We start from the raw sequence: 14,391 nt of genomic DNA on the forward strand, positions 1-14,391 counted from the left end.
TTTTATACCCTGAACTGAACTTTTCTTTTAGTCAGCATTAGGGTTTTAAACCCTAAACTGAACTTTTCCTTTAGCCAACATTAGGGTTTTAAACCTTAAACTGAACTCTTTCCTTTAGTCAGCATTAGGGTTTTAAACCCTGAACTGAACTCTTTCCTTTAGTCAGCATTAGGGTTTTAAATCCTAAACTGAACTTTTCCTTTAGTCAGCATTAGGGTTTTAAACCCTAAACTGAACTTTTCCTTTAGTCAGCATTAGGGTTTTAAACCCTAAACTGAACTTTTTCCTTTAGTCAGCATTAGGGTTTTAAACCCTGAACTGAACTTTTTCCTTTAGTCAGCATTAGGGTTTTAAACCCTGAACTGAACTCTTTCCTTTAGTCAGCATTAGGGTTTTAAACCCTAAACTGAACTTTTCCTTTAGTCAGCATTAGGGTTTTAAACTCTAAACTGAACTTTTTCTTTAGTCAGCATTAGTGTTTTAAACCCTAAAATGAACTCTTTCCTTTAGTCAGCATTAGGGTTTTAAACCCTGAACTGAACTCTTTCCTTTAGTCAGCATTAGGGTTTTAAACCCTAAACTGAATTTTCCTTTAGTCAGCATTAGGGTTTTAAACCCTAAACTGAACTTTTCCTTTAGTCAGCATTAGGGTTTCAAACCCTAAACTGAACTCTTTCCTTTAGTCAGCATTAGGGTTTTAAACCCTGAACTGAACTCTTTCCTTTAGTCAGCATTAGGGTTTTAAACCCTAAACTGAACTTTTCCTTTAGTCAGCATTAGGGTTTTAAACCCTAAACTAAACTTTTCCTTTAGTCAGCATTAGGGTTTTAAACCCTAGACTGAACTCTTTCCTTTAGTCAGCATTATGGTTTTAAACCCTGAACTGAACTCTTTCCTTTAGTCAACATTAGGGTTTTAAACCCTAAACTGAACTTTTCCTTTAGTCAGCATTAGGATTTTAAACCCTAAACTGAACTTTTCCTTTAGTCAACATTAGGGTTTTAAACCCTAAATTGAACTCTTTCCTTTAGTCAGCATTAGGGTTTTAAACCCTGAACTGAACTCTTTCCTTTAGTCAGCATTAGGGTTTTAAACCCTAAACTGAACTTTTCCTTTAGTCAGTATTAGGGTTTTAAACCCTAAACTGAACTCTTTCCTTTAGTCAGCATTAGGGTTTTAAACCCTGAACTGAACTCTTTCCTTTAGTCAGCATTAGGGTTTTAAACTCTAAACTGAACTTTTTCTTTAGTCAGCATTAGTGTTTTAAACCCTAAAATGAACTCTTTCCTTTAGTCAGCATTAGGGTTTTAAACCCTGAACTGAACTCTTTCCTTTAGTCAGCATTAGGGTTTTAAACCCTAAACTGAATTTTCCTTTAGTCAGCATTAGGGTTTTAAACCCTAAACTGAACTTTTCCTTTAGTCAGCATTAGGGTTTCAAACCCTAAACTGAACTCTTTCCTTTAGTCAGCATTAGGGTTTGAAACCCTGAACTGAACTCTTTCCTTTACTCAGCATTAGGGTTTTAAACCCTAAACTAAACTTTTCCTTTAGTCAGCATTAGGGTTTTAAACCCTAAACTAAACTTTTCCTTTAGTCAGCATTAGGGTTTTAAACCCTAGACTGAACTCTTTCCTTTAGTCAGCATTATGGTTTTAAACCCTGAACTGAACTCTTTCCTTTAGTCAACATTAGGGTTTTAAACCCTAAACTGAACTTTTCCTTTAGTCAGCATTAGGATTTTAAACCCTAAACTGAACTTTTCCTTTAGTCAACATTAGGGTTTTAAACCCTAAACTGAACTTTTTCCTTTAGTCAGCATTAGGGTTTTAAACCCTGAACTGAACTCTTTCCTTTAGTCAGCATTAGGGTTTTAAACCCTAAACTGAACTTTTCCTTTAGTCAGTATTAGGGTTTTAAACCCTAAACTGAACTCTTTCCTTTAGTCAGCATTAGGGTTTTAAACCCTGAACTGAACTCTTTCCTTTAGTCAGCATTATGGTTTTAAACCCTGAACTGAACTCTTTCCTTTAGTCAACATTAGGGTTTTAAACCCTAAACTGAACTTTTCCTTTAGTCAGCATTAGGATTTTAAACCCTAAACTGAACTTTTCCTTTAGTCAACATTAGGGTTTTAAACCTTAAATTGAACTCTTTCCTTTAGTCAGCATTAGGGTTTTAAACCCTGAACTGAACTCTTTCCTTTAGTCAGCATTAGGGTTTTAAACCCTAAACTGAACTTTTCCTTTAGTCAGTATTAGGGTTTTAAACCCTAAACTGAACTCTTTCCTTTAGTCAGCATTAGGGTTTTAAACCCTGAACTGAACTCTTTCCTTTAGTCAGCATTAGGGTTTTAAACTCTAAACTGAACTTTTTCTTTAGTCAGCATTAGTGTTTTAAACCCTAAAATGAACTCTTTCCTTTAGTCAGCATTAGGGTTTTAAACCCTGAACTGAACTCTTTCCTTTAGTCAGCATTAGGGTTTTAAACCCTAAACTGAATTTTCCTTTAGTCAGCATTAGGGTTTTAAACCCTAAACTGAACTTTTCCTTTAGTCAGCATTAGGGTTTCAAACCCTAAACTGAACTCTTTCCTTTAGTCAGCATTAGGGTTTGAAACCCTGAACTGAACTCTTTCCTTTACTCAGCATTAGGGTTTTAAACCCTAAACTAAACTTTTCCTTTAGTCAGCATTAGGGTTTTAAACCCTAAACTAAACTTTTCCTTTAGTCAGCATTAGGGTTTTAAACCCTAGACTGAACTCTTTCCTTTAGTCAGCATTATGGTTTTAAACCCTGAACTGAACTCTTTCCTTTAGTCAACATTAGGGTTTTAAACCCTAAACTGAACTTTTCCTTTAGTCAGCATTAGGATTTTAAACCCTAAACTGAACTTTTCCTTTAGTCAACATTAGGGTTTTAAACCCTAAACTGAACTTTTTCCTTTAGTCAGCATTAGGGTTTTAAACCCTGAACTGAACTCTTTCCTTTAGTCAGCATTAGGGTTTTAAACCCTAAACTGAACTTTTCCTTTAGTCAGTATTAGGGTTTTAAACCCTAAACTGAACTCTTTCCTTTAGTCAGCATTAGGGTTTTAAACCCTGAACTGAACTCTTTCCTTTAGTCAGCATTAGGGTTTTAAACCCTAAACTGAACTTTTCCTTTAGTCAGCATTAGGGTTTTAAGCCCTAAACTGAACTTTTCCTTTAGTCAGCATTAGGGTTTTAAACCCTAAACTGAACTCTTTCCTTTAGTCAGCATTAGGGTTTTAAACCCTGAACTGAACTCTTTCCTTTAGTCAGCATTAGGGTTTTAAACCCTAAACTGAACTTTTCCTTTAGTCAGCATTAGGGTTTTAAACCCTAAACTGAACTCTTTCCTTTAGTCAGCATTAGGGTTTTAAACCCTAAACTGAACTTTTTCCATTTAGTCAGCATTAGGGTTTTAAACCCTGAACTGAGCACTTGTCCTCAGCTAGTCAGCATCAAGGTTTCAACCCTGAACTGAACTCTTTCCATTCAGTCGGCATTAGGGTTTTAAACCCTAAACTGAACTTTTTCCCTTTAGTTAGCATTAGGGTTTTAAACCCTAAACTGAACTCTTTCCTTTAGTCAGCATTAGGGTTTTAAACCCTAAACTGAACTTTTTCCCTTTAGTCAGCATTAGGGTTTTAAACCCTAAACTGAAGTTTTTCCATTTAGTCAGTATTAGGGTTTTAAACCCTAAACTGAACTTATTCCTTTAGTCAGCATTAGGGTTTTAAACCCTAAACTGAACTCTTTTCCTTTAGTCAGCATTAGGGTTTTGAACCCTAAACTGAACTCTTTCCTTTAGTCAGCATTTGGGTTTTAAACCCTGAACTGAACTCTTTCCTTTAGTCAGTATTAGGGTTTTAAGCCCTAAATTGAACTTCTCCTTTAGTCAGCATTAGGGTTTTAAATCCTAAACTGAACTCTTTCCATTTAGTCAGCATTAGGGTTTTAAACCCTAAACTGAACTTATTCCTTTAGTCAGCATTAGGGTTTTAAACCCTAAACTGAACTCTTTTCCTTTAGTCAGCATTAGGGTTTTAAACCCTAAACTGAACTTTTCTTTTAGTCAGCATTAGGGTTTTAAACCCTAAACTGAACTTTTTCCATTTAGCTAGCATTAGGGCTCCAATCCCTGAACTGAGCACTTTTCCATTTAGCCAGCATTAGGGCTCCACTCCCTGAACTGAGCACTTTTTCATTCAGCCAGCATTAGGGCTCCAATCCCTGAACTGAGCACTTTTCTATTCAGCCAGCATTAGGGCTCCAATCCCTGAACTGAGCGCTTTTTCCATTTAGCCAACATTAGGGCTCCAATCCCTGAGTTGAACAATTTTCCATTTAGCCAGCATTAGGGCTCCAATCCCTGAACTGAGCGTTTTGTTTTTTCCTTTTAGCCAGCATTAGGGCTCCAATCCCTGAGTTGCGCATTTTTACCTTTTGCGACATTAGGGCTCCATTCCCTGAGTTGCGTTTTAGACCGGAGTTTTCCAATCCCCTTATCAATTTTGTAAATTTTCATGACAATTAACTCATGAAATTTTCCTAGTGAAACTGGGGCAGAAAATTTCGTTCGTTTGTTTTGTTGTCTCAGCAGGTCTGACCCTGAGGTGCATGGATCGAGATGACCTACGGAGTGAGTCTGAATCCAGAATAAAGAAAGGAAGAAAAGAACAAAAAGAAGATGAGCCCAAATACTGGAGCAAACAAAGTGCGGATCGCTCAAAATTTGATCGAAGCTCCGCCAATCCCGCTTCACTCAATGCCGCAGAAATAAACAAGCGCCTACAACTTGAGAGCATCAAGATTCAGATCGAAGTCTACAAGCAAAATCAGCTAAGACTCAAGATCAAGTTGCAAAAGAATTATAGATAGGAATCTTGTAACTCGTAGCTGATAGGCTTAGTTAGTCTTTTTAATTTTGATTTTTATGTAATAAATAGGACATCAGACCGAAACTTCGACGGAACCTCGCACGGCTCTCAACCTCGGCACTCCATCGCCCTATTCACTTCTGAACTACACATGGCCTGATTCCTTTATAGCCAAGGATATGTAGGCAGCTCAGATACCAGAGCTCGGTCACATTCTCTTTTATTCTTTCTTTTGGTCTCCTTAAATAAGGGTCGGGTCAAAAACCTGTCTAGTCATTCTTTGTCTGAAAACTCTTCGCATTTCCAGTCAAAGAGGGGCAGCTGTTGACATGTAATTTTTGTCCCTCCCCAAATCTTTCACATTATTAGCACGTAAATATTTAATTTAGCCTTAATGTAGCTATTTCAGCTTATTTTGACTCTTTTTACTTTATTTTCGTCACAAAAATGAAAATTACAAAAAAAGACATATAAATTTTAGTTTATTTATTTCTCACAAATTTTAAAAAAATACAAAAATAGTACTTTATTTTTATTTTAATATAAATTTAAAAATACAATATATATATATATATATATATTTGTTTTAATTGACAGTTTGTTTTAATAATTATTCTGCTTACGTAGGATTAATTAAATAAGGTCGTGTTTTTATTCTCGGTTGCGAGGAAAGAATAATATTTGGGTTCGAACGACTCATTTTAGGCCTAATTTTCGGACCTAGCCCAAAATATTTTCAGCCGAGACGCACATGACAACATGCTAGCACATGAACACAACACATAACTCACACATGCTAGCACATGAACACAACACACAACTCACACATGCTAGCACATGAACACAACACACAACTCACAAATGCTAGCACATGCACACAACACACAACCCACACATGGTCTTCAATATTCTCCATTAAAACCCAAACAAAAACACACACGGAAGAGGACCTTAGAGACCAGCCCCCTCTCCTCTCTTCATCTTCTTCAAACCACCCAACCACTACCCATTTTTCTGGCAAAAGAACACCTCCCTCCCAAAAACGCGGCAGGGTATACCTTTGATATACACTCGATATACCGCGGATATACACAGGCAGAACACCCCCTCCCCAACGTATCTCCTTCTTTCTTTCTTCTCAAACCAGAAAACAACGAACTTTTCACCATCAAAACCAGCCTTGAAGCTCCAGTATTTCAGCCATCAAAATCAGTTCAAAACACATCAAAACAAGTTTGAAAATAGCTCCGTTTCTTCAGTCAAAATGACCTCTAAAATAGCAGAAAAAACCTGTTGCAAACAGCCATAAAATTCACCCCTAACACCACCAAAAATGAGCCAAAAGATCTGCTGAAATCGGCTAAAAAAAATCGCAACAGATACGTTTGGATTTTCGTCGCCGGTCAAAGTCGCTAGTCCGGGTTTCCGTTTGAGTCTCCTTCTAGTCCGTATGGTTTTGCTTGGATTTATTTCGTTTTGGAGTAACGATTGTTGAGCTGTATTCATTTCATGAAGAAGGTTGTTTTCTCAGTCTATTGATAGAATATTCATATCAAAGGTTCATTTCCTCTAATTTCTTGTTTGCATTAGATGAATGTTTCAGTTTTGATTTAGATATGTTTAAATGTTTTACTATTGTTTCTTTTGTTTCTGTTTTGATTTATGTGTGTTTGATTAGAATTATTTTCTCAAGTCACTAAATGAAAGCTAGATTTGTTTGAATTGGTAGATGTTATTAATCAAGTTTCGTTGATTAGGTGCAATTAATAAATCGTTGTGATTATGGGTACGGTTCCCGTGACGTAGTTGTGATGCTTAATTTCTAAATTTTGGGGGTGCATCTCATGTAACCCGATTATAATGGCTCTAGATAATCTTAGTGAATAAATTAGGATTTTTTTTTGATAGAGACAAAACAAAAAAAATAAAAATTATAGTTGCTTTTAGGCTTGCCCTTTTAAAAATAAAATGAGTCGAGCCTCGCCCAATAAAATGCACAAACTGCGGGGCCCTCATAAATGTATATACTATAAATACTCAGAATTTGGGATGGGTTGTTTAGCGAATTTCGCAGCCTTCCTCAAAGATAATAACGCGTTAGACTATTTAGGCGCGATTTTAATTAAATTACATTCTTAAATTCGGGTGCGCATTTATGTGACCCAAATCCAAATCTCAATGGAGTCAGAATGTATTAACAACCACGGGTGCATTGATTGCGACGTGGTTCGAGATGCATTTTCACGACGTTGCAATTCTATTAAAAAATAATAATAAAAGCGGTTTAAACTTAATAAAAGCACACAAGTTATAACATGTATTAAAATCAAATATTTAGCCATTATAACAATTTAAGCGACTGTGCTAGAACCACGGGATTCGAGGGTGCCTAACACCTTCCCTCGGGTCAACAGAATTCCTTACTTAGAATTTCTGGTTCGCAGACTTCATTTGGAAAGTCGAATATTTTCCTCGATTTGGGATTCAAGATAAACCGGTGACTTGGGACACCAAAAGCCAAACCTTTCCCAAGTGGCGACTCTGAATTAAATAAATAATCTCATTTCGAATATTGTCACTTAAATTGGAAAAACTCCCTCGCATTTATCCTTCGGGGTAGGCGCGCAAAAAAGAGGTGTGACAGCTCTGGCGACTCTGCTGGCCAATTGACCCACACAGCCTTAAAAACTTCATCCCCGAAGCGCTGAAAGGCCGTGATTCGAAAATCTGATTTTTCTTTCAAATAAAAAAAAAATAAGTAAAGAAAATAGTCAAATCTTTTGGGCCGAATCGTTTTGCTTAAATTACCCTAATAAATGCGCAGGATAAGCCTTATGCTAAAAGAACATTTGTTTCTTTATTTTTATACTTGTTAGTTTCGAACTACGTAATGATCTGATTCACGCTGCGTCGTGATACGTAGGCAATCCTCATCGGATCCGGTCACATTTTTACTGCAAATATTGAAAACAATAATAAAAAAAAGAATAAATAGATAAATAAATAAAAAAAATATATAAATAAAAAAAATGAATAAAAAGAGGAGCTTGAAAGAATCCGGAGTGACGCATGTCTTCGCTGCAGACATGTAGAAATTCATTTAACTGTATAGGTGCATCATGCCCAACGTGAGATTGCCTATCCGTTATTTGTTTCGAACTAACCACTTGTCTGCTAATGAGTCTTCCAGGTTTTAGAAAGGTAGTTGGTTTGGGGGAAGTCTGGCCTCGCATTCATATTTCACGAGGTCAAAAGGGAGTGTTCAGTTACCCGCTATTAAGACAAAAGGAAGTATTCACACTTACTTCACAAGGTCAAAGGGGAATATAGCGATGTCTTCGGAAATTCTTTTGCCGACAATTCCCGTCCCTGAGGAGAGTTCGATCTCGGCCGTCCCAACTTTCGAGTCAGCAACTGCTGAGGAAAACAGAATCCTGAGGTTCCGCATGATGGAGATGTTGGATGACTGGCATAATGGAAGGGAACCACCAAGCGTTATCCCTGGATTCCCTGAATTGTTCCACAGAACAAGTGGGACTTCGAACATTCCCATAAGCTACCCAGCTACCCCGTTCGGGTACCCGACCACTTCAGCCCACTCCGCAGGATCACCCTTTGAGTCTTGCCCTTGGATGTCAACAACGGATGTCGCTACAAGCATTTTCACCGCACCGCCCTGTCCAATCATGGCACAACCCACTACACACAGGCCCAATTTTGACTCTTCCTCATTCACCTTTCCAGCTCCCTCTTTCTCATTGGAACCAACTCGACTTGCCACCAACACTCCCCCTCAACAACCTCAATACGAGTTTGCACCTGAGCAGGACCAAAGCTCCAAAATTGCTGAACAAGGTGAAATGGCCAAGAGAATGAAGAGCCTTGAACAAAATTTGAAAAACATGCAAGGTTTGAGCGGACAGAAAAGCGTCTCCTATGCTGATCTATGCATGTTCCCTCACGTGCATCTCCCTGTGGGTTTCAAAACTCCAAAGTTTGAGAAGTAAGACGGGCACGGCGATCCCATTGCTCATCTCAAAAAGTATTGCAACCAACTGCGGGGAGCTGGAGGCAAAGAAGAATTGTTGATGGCATACTTCGGGGAGAGTATGGTAGGAGTCGCTTCGGAATGGTATATGGACCAGGACATATCTCGCTGGAATATATGGGATGATCTTGCCAGAGACTTCGTAGGGAAGTTTCAATATAATATTGACATCGCACCAGACAGAAATGCCTTGTCAAACTTAAAGAAGAAACCCTCGGAAAGTTTCAGAGAATACGCCATCAAATGGCGCGAGCAAGCGTCAAGGGTAAAACCTTCCATGGACGAGATAGAGATGGTCACTACTTTCCTCCAGGCTCAAGAGTCTGACTATTTCCAAAACATGATGTCAGCCATGGGAAAGCCTTTCGCAGAAGCGATTAAGATTGGAGAGATGGTGGAGAACGGTCTGAAAACGGGAAGAATTTTGAGTCAGGCAGCCATAAAGGCAACCTCCCAAGCCGTCCAAAGCGGGTCTGGAGGAATGGCAAGAGGGAAGAAAAAGGAGGAAACATCCATGGCGGTATCAGAGGCGGGAGAATATCATAATCCCGGGCTTTGTTCTTCGGAAAGAACCTCGCAACATTATTTCCCCCACCAAAATGTGACCTACGCTCCTCAGCCCTACATAGTCATGAGCACCCAGCCTTACATCCAGCGTTCACAGCCAGTCAATCGGGGGCAAGCTCCACATCCTAGGAATCAGCCTCCTCACCGAAACCATTACAATCCTCGACCTCCTCAGAATAATTTCCGTCCTCGGGAACCACCCAGGAGACCCAACTATACACCAATCGGTGAACCCTATTCCACCCTATTCCCTAAGCTTGTCCAGATGAATTTGTTGCAGCCCATACCACCAAACGGGCAGAACCCGGAATCACCATCATATCAGCGGGGTGTCAGATGTGCATACCATTCAAGGGTAGAAGGGCACGACACCAACAACTGTTGGACATTGAAACAAGCTGTAGAGAATCTGTTAGACCAAGGGAAGATTGTGTTGAAAGACGAGGATATCCCAAATGTGACCAATAATCCACTGCCCGCCCACAACAACGGGCCGATAGTTGGGATGATTTGTGAAGACGAGGAAGTTGATCCGGCGCTTAAATCCATAATTGCTATTGCTAATACAGAAAGGGAGCCCAGGGCAACTCCGGAGCAAGAAAAAGGAATAAGTGATGTATTCAAGCAGGCCTCCATGATATGGGGGACGATCAAACCACCTCGGCCGAACGAGCCAGTGTTTGTCGGACGCATACCACAGAAGCCAAAATACAACAAAGAGGAAGATGATAAGGTGTTCCCGCTCGAAGAGAGTGAGGAAATATGTGAGGCGACAAGGGAAAAGCTATGCGAAATACACATGGTCCAGCCAGGAGAGGGCACTAGCACTGCTGAGGTATCGTACATGGGACCAAGCACCAAGCTTCAAAACTAGAAGGCTACGCCGTTCTTCATCAAACGGAAGTCCTATTGAACCTGTCTTGCCACTTTCTCTACATCATGAGCTACCCCAGGGTGTGACTCAGATGCTTTTCTTTAGTTTCATGTTTTTAATTTCCTGAATGTCAACCTTTTTCTTTATCTTTCCCAAAATTCCAAGAAATGAAATCATGTTTCATCGCTCACTTTCTTCTTCTGTGTTTTCCTTTTGTGTTCTCTTCAATTCTGATAAATGCAGCTTTAAATAACATGACATGCTTGCGGACTTCATGCCCGGATCACGAGAACTCTGTCAGACTTCAAATAATGAGTCAAAATTTGAGATGTAAAGAATTTGAAAAGTAGGAACAACTAAAGAAACAGGTAGAATAAGGGTGGATTGATTTGGCGAAATAAGGGTGAACTATGATACTGATATTGGTATATAGTGGGATCGGGTTGCGCGCCACAACATATTTATATATATTATCTTTGTTGTTGATGCTATATTACGGTGAAATAAGGGAGGAATTTGTGTTGTCTGGTGGTATCGGGTTGCGCGCTGCAACAACCTATATGTTTCTATTTCTTAAGCTGTGTTGGTTTCCGATATTTTATTTGAACTGTTAAAGATTGTTATTCTAGACGACACTAGTTTATTTTTGAGGCTATGGTTATTATTTTCAATTAACTGCTTCTTGTCATACCTTCTTTTTCCGCCCCGGCGAGGGTACAGGGAGTTTTTTTTCCAATTAAAGGACAATCGAAACGGGATTTATTTATTTATTTCAGAGTCGCCACTTGGGAGATTTAGGGTGTCCCAAGTCACCAATTTTAATCCCGAATGGAGGAAAAGAATGACTCCATATTACAGTCTGCGCACCAGAAATCCGGATAAGGAATTCTGTTAACCCGGGAGAAGGTGTTAGGAATTCCCGAGTTCCGTGGTTCTAGCACGGTCGCTCAACTGTTATATTCGGCTTGATTATCTGATTTTATACAAAATTGAACTTATGTGCAAATTTTATCTTTTTACCGCTTTTATCATTATATTTTTTTTAAAAAATGTGAACATCGTTTAAAAACATGTCTTTGGATTGCGTCACATAAAATGCACCCGCGATCCAGAACGTATTTTTATTCAATGTTTTGGGATTTGGGTTTGGGTCACATGAAATGCACACCCATATTTAAGAAAATAATTTTGTTAAAGACGCGTCTAGAGCGACTAGCGTATTATCGATTTGGGAAAGGCCGTGAAATTTTGCTAGACGGCCAATTCCGATGTTCTAAATAATTAATACATACATTTGTGAGGGCCCCGCAATCTATACATTTTACTAAGCGAGGCTCATCTCATTTTATTTTAAATGGACAAATCTTAAAACGACTACATTTTTCTATTAAAATTAGTCTCTAAAATGAATAAAGAAAATCCTAATTAATTATGATTTTTTTTATTATTATTATTATTTTAAGAAAACATGGATTCTATTGCTAGATTAATACAAATATTGATGGAAAGAAATTTTACTCAAAATTTCGAAATTATAAATAAAATAAAAATTCGATAACTAATATTCAAAAGAATCAAATATAGCTAGATTAAAACTCAGCATTGTTATAAAAAAAATTATTGAGATTAATTATTCACAACCATTTGAAACTTGATTTAACCATAATTACTAAAGCTTATTAGAAAGTTTATTAGACTTAAACATTCTTCTAATCTTGCTTGAACTCAAGTCATGCCTTAATGCCTAATTTACGAAGTTTAATTTAAATTCATGCCTTAGCTAAATTTAGCTACTTGTTCATGATCAACCTACTGTTGATAATCTTGAAGCTTCCATAACTAGTGAATTAACCCATTTTGCCAAACCGATTCATTAAAGGCTAACTTATGTTATTTTTTCCATTCCAATTATTATTCAGTAATACATAGAATAGCTTAAATATAATCAACAAAAGGAACAAAGAAAAACGAAATTAAAACTTCAAAATTTCATTCTTCATATGTATTCATGCTTCATATTTCGGATTACAATAACCAACTTTTCAGTTGTGTACCTGATATTGGAAGCAAAAGAAAATGAAGATGAGAATCAACAGCAGTAATAACAGTACAACACAACAACAATAGCCCAGCAACAGTAACAACCCAGTAACAGACCGGTGGAGTAGTAATCCCAAAACAAATGCTTCCAACTTTTATGAAACCACAATAATTAATGCTGATTTCAAACAATGAAAGAAAGCAGAATATTTTTTTTGTTTTTGTTATTTGAAAGCTTAAATATTTTTCGGAATTTTTCTTTCTCTTAAATGTTCAGCCTTTTTTTCTCTCTCTTATTTTCTTTTTGTTCCAGATTCGTTCCTCTTTTTTTTTTTTTTTCTCTAAAACTAAATTATAAAAATACTTAAATTATTATTAAGAACTAAATAAAGTTATAAAAGCACAAATTAACTCCAAATAACAATTAACGCACAATTAAGTAATAATTAAGCATTAAATTGTATATTTGGACATTAAATGCTAAAAATGCAAACGATGCCTATTTTTGTAAATTTTTATTTTTTGTAAACAAACTTAATTACTAACAAATTGTAGAATTAAATCCTACATGCAAAATGCGACATATTTTTGTATTTTTTATTAATTTAGCAAATAAACATGCACAGACAAAAACAAATAATTATTCAAAATATCACAAAATACCACAAAATTGCACACCAAGAAAAATTATTTTATATTTTGAATTTTTTGGGAGTAATTCTCATATTGGGCAAAAATTACGTGCTTACAGCTGCCCCTCTTTGCCCGAAGGCACGAAGGGTTTTCGTGCAAAGATAAAGCGAGCGATTTTTGCCCATCCGAGTACTCCGTGTGAAGCATTTTTTTTGAAAAAGATTTGACCGAACCTTTGCTTCAAAGGTTTCCTACATATCCTGGGCTAAACAGGAATCAGGTCAATGTAGTTCGGGAAGTTTTGGTAGCTGGGACTACCGTGGGACTGCAATGTTACTGTTGTTGCATGCTATTACTACTGCTTACCGATCTCCTTGTTACACCGTGCTTAAAAGAAAACAAGAAGCTAGGCTAGACTGCAATTTGTTCTTGTTGCCTTGCTTTCTTGTCTGCTTGCATTTCTTCCGGTGCTTTTTTTTTTCCGATGCTTTTCTTCCTTTTGACACATGTACTTGAGTTTGTACTGAGACCTCTTGTTGCAACCTTCTGCTTCCCGGTGCTGGGGATTTTTATTGTTTCCTGCTGGGGATTCCTATTGTAACCCTCTGTTTTATTGTCCTCTGACTTGATCTTGAAATGTATGCCTTTGTTATCTGGGCGGGCTCCCAACTTCAACGCTTGAAATATAAAGACTGAAATGTATGCCTCTGTTATCTGGCCGGGCTCCCAACTTCAATGCTTGAAATGTAAAGACTGAAATGTATGCCTCTGTTATCTGGGCGGGCTCCCAACTTCAACGCTTGAAATATAAAGACTGAATTGTATGCCTCTGTTATCTGGGCGGGCTCCCAACTTCAATGCTTGAAATGTAAAGACTGAAATGTATGCCTCTGTTATCTGGGCGGGCTCCCAACTTCAACACTTGAAAATTAAAGACTGAAATGTATGCCTCTGTTATCTGGGCGGGCTCCCAACTTCAACGCTTGAAATGTAAAGACTGAAATGTATGCCTCTGTTATCTGGGCGGGCTCCCAACTTCAACGCTTGAAATATAAAGACTGAAATGTGTGCCTCTGTTTTATGGGCGGGCTCCCAACTTCAACAACAACTTTAAAAATAAACGCCATTCCTCTCTTCAGGCGGGCTCCTGACTTCAACAACAAATCGCCATTCTATTCTTCAGGGGGGCTCCTGACCTCAACCAACAAATCGCCATTCTATTCTTCAGGGGGGCTCCTGAATTCAACAACAATTTTGAAAATAAACGCCATTCCTCTCTTCAGGCGGGCTCCTGACTTCAACCAATAAATCGCCATTCTATTCTTCAGG

This window comes from Nicotiana sylvestris, chromosome 8 (assembly GCF_000393655.2).
Source record: "Nicotiana sylvestris chromosome 8, ASM39365v2, whole genome shotgun sequence".
Taxonomy (NCBI): Eukaryota; Viridiplantae; Streptophyta; class Magnoliopsida; order Solanales; family Solanaceae; genus Nicotiana; species Nicotiana sylvestris.